Below are 3,706 nucleotides of genomic sequence, written 5' to 3' on the forward strand. Positions count from 1 at the left end.
TACTGCTGGTATGTGCAGCAATAAGTCCTGATCGTGTTAGTGGTTGTCCAATACATTCACACTTCTCTGACCTTGTTCATCTGTGCTTACATCCGCTGATGTTTCATCTTCGACAATGCTGGAAGTTGGTCGAATATCAGATTGCAATTCATCACATGAGTCGCTGATTGATGTACTGGATGTATTGCACGAATGATTGCCACCTCTTGTTTCACTCTCATCGAACTGATGATCTAAGACAGTTTCCATGCTTCCATTTGGTTGGCCATTCAAGAGCGACATTCCAGGAAATCATTCTCAAGGAACTTGACGTGTTTGGTCACCATAATTTTGTCAGTAGTGAGAACTCTGTACAAACCACCACTCATGTGTCCAAGGTTGACCCCCTCCATGAAACGAGACTCGAATTTGTTCAATTTGTTCGTGACCCTTTGCACGAGAGCTCTGCAACCAAAGGGGCGCATGTGCTTGGCATACGGAGGTGTAGTGCAATGTGCCTGGCAGGCCGCAAACGCAGTCCGACGGTCAAACAAAAAGAAGAAAAACAACAACAGCAACCACCACTGCCGATGGCACGCGCTACGGAGCGTTCGAGACTCCCTTTCCCCTTGTGTGGGCTTGCGGCCCACGGTAGCTCAACTCCGACGGGGGGGTAAGGAAAGATGCCCGGCCCCGGAGGATAATGGTGGTAGAGACTTGTGAAGACTTGAGTGCTCGACGAGTGCGGGTTGGGCTTGTCTACGAGGATGTGACCGCGGTTCGCTGGGTTGTAAGGCCAATGCTCGACGAGCGTCTTTGGCACGTTTGGTATAATTCAAGGTCTTCGACGGGGGCTTGTTCAGCACTACCCGACGGGATCGTAACCGTGTAGCAACGCTACTACCGACGTGTTGCCTGATGGCTAAAAACACCCTCACCAGCGCGATCGCAATCGCGGTAGGTGGTGCCAGCTCTGTCTTATACAGTAAGACCTTCGACGGAGGCGTCGTTGCAACAGCCTTCCGACGGAACTTGAAACAGTAGCAGCGCTACACACCGTGTTGCCCGATGGCTAAAACACCTACACCGGATCGGTCGCAACCGACTCCAGTGGAACCAACACAATTAAGGGAAAAATAGAGGTAGAGATAGAAAAGAGTAGGCAAATAAAGGAAAAAGAAAAGGGAACCCCCGAGCGCAAAGGATAACGTAATCTGTGGTAAAAGGGAGCGTCTTGGGAAAGACGGACTTCGACCAAGGCGATATTCAACTCTGGCAACTCGGGTTACCTTTACTGACTTGGTGGTCAGAGAGCTAAGGTATATATCGCCCCGCCGGAGTCACTACAGTAGCTCGCGGCGCTAGATCCTAGATCTAATCTAGTGTCAGCAAAATTAAAGCCAACTAATTAACTAAATAAAATAAAATAATTAAAACTTAAAACTGTGCAATTATTCACACGTGTGTCCCCCAACCCGGACTACTTTTCATATCCAAATATTTTCCTTTCTTTTCACCCCCCTTTTCAGGTACGTATTGCACTACAGGAGGGTTAGATTTAAAAAGCTTCACATAAGGCGATTCCTGAGTAGAGGAGTGAATCATGATATTTTTTGCTTGACTCACATGGAGAATTGCATCATTCCAGTAGTCCAAAGAAAGATTAGACTCAACTAGGCAAGTTCGGGCTAGAGAAAGCAGTGTACCATGAGTACGCTCTACCAAACAGGCTTCCACGGAAGAAACGGCGAAACTTGCTCTTCATGCATGGATCACATGCGCTCTCGCCCACTCGTGGGGCAGCCAAGACTCCAGTATCAATCAGATTCTGAATGTGGTTTGCGCTTCCCATGTGCCCAAGCCTAGAATGCCATATCTTCACACCTTCTGAGTCCGGATCACATACTTGATCTGGGAAGGATCCTTCCCCGGTGCGCTCCGAATCTGCTGCATCGGGCCCCTCAACAAGCATTTTCAAATCAACAATGCTTTCACTGTCTGACTCACATTCGGAGGTGTCTGATTCCTCCGACTCGTACTGTGATTCATCTTCGTCATCACTTAGAAGATCGGAGATGTCCTCATCACTTGACGTATCAATTTCGGATTCTTCATCCATGTCCACTAATGCTAGGTGGCTTCGTATGACCGTTCTCATGGCCCTGGGAATGCAATTCTGAGGCTGCACTTGGGGGCGACTGCACATTCGATCGTTAGTCAGAATATAAAACAGACCATCACTAGCCTTGAAAGCTGTACCGAGGACACGGAGTGTATCCTCAATATCCATAATGACTGCCTTCTTTGGCAAAAACAAAACACAAAGACCTTTCGCCGTCAATGCAGGTATAGAAAACAGGTTCATTGCCAAATCTGGAGCAGCCGAAGTCTCTGTGAGCTCAACTTCCGTCTCATTGTCTGAAGATGCCCATATGACACGGCGCAACCTCCGAAAGTTTGCAGAGATTTCTGAGTCATCACCGAGGGAGATCGGCACGTCACACGCAACTTGGTTATCAAGAGTTGAGACATCGTTAGTCATGTGCGTAGTTGTCCCAGAGTCCAACATCATAACAGAGCCACGTGCAGATTTTGACACGAGAGCCTTAGCCACAGCTGCTCTCTTCTTCTTGGTTTTAGATTTATCGTATACAGCTTGTGTGGCTTTCTCCGTTGTTGACATTCCATCTTTGCCTCCATTCCTAGAAGATTCCAGTCGATTTCTAGGATTCTTGGGGTTCAGCCAGCACTTGTTGATGGCATGGCCTTTCTTCTTGCACAGATCGCAGTGCATATGAGACCGTGTAGCACGTTCGTGGTGACTATGCTTTAATTTGAAAGCATTTTGCTTTTCAAGAATCCTTGATGACACCTTCTCCCATGTCATGGATTCATCGGATAACGCCTTAACTGCTGCTGTAACTGCAATTAGATCAGGCATCTGAATAGATGAAATCAATAAAGCAATAGACAAGTCATCAGGGATACGAGTATTCATTCCGCCAAGCTGCTCGAGTACGGCGGCCATCTGATCAATATGACTTCCCATGCTCTTTCTTATATTGTCATATCTCAGATTGATCAACTCGGTCATCTTTGAAACTCGCGTAGCTGCTGACTTTGAGTCATACCGCTCGTCCAACCTTCTTAGAATCTCATTTGGCTGACCAATACAGGACCTGACTACCCGGAGTGCTTTGTCAGAGAGAGCAGCAACAATCATGTTGCTAGCCTTCTTCTGGTTCGTTTCAAAAGTGCTCTTCAGCGTAGCATCGGTGTGGGAGTTCAAACTCGACAATACATCTTCGATACCTCTGCTGTCACAAGCGGCGAAAATCCAGATTCTCCACAACATATAGTCATCTTTTCATCGAGCGGCTTAATCCGAATCCTTTCCGTAGGGTCCGTCATATTGAAAGCGAAGTCTGAGATCCGGTTGCTAGCTCGTATGCAGTCGAAAGTGTCGTAAGAGATTTCTCTGTCTTTGTTGATAGACCCAGAAATACACAGTTCTAACGTCTGTGACCTGTAGCATAAACACCCCTAGCGGAGAGGGGTGTATGCACAGCTCGACGTAGACCCCGTCCGATCGGGAAGACGGGGGTGAAGCAGGACACCAGCTAACGGCACCGGGCAGCGGGCCCGGGTAGCGTGGTAGAGCGGGAACGGGGAGGACGCCGGTACGCGCGAGCGGTTCGACGCCTCGACGCCCCGGCGCGGTACTGGG

Source organism: Chondrus crispus, genomic scaffold (genome assembly GCF_000350225.1).
Source record: "Chondrus crispus Stackhouse genomic scaffold, scaffold_148, whole genome shotgun sequence".
Lineage (NCBI taxonomy): Eukaryota > Rhodophyta > Florideophyceae > Gigartinales > Gigartinaceae > Chondrus > Chondrus crispus.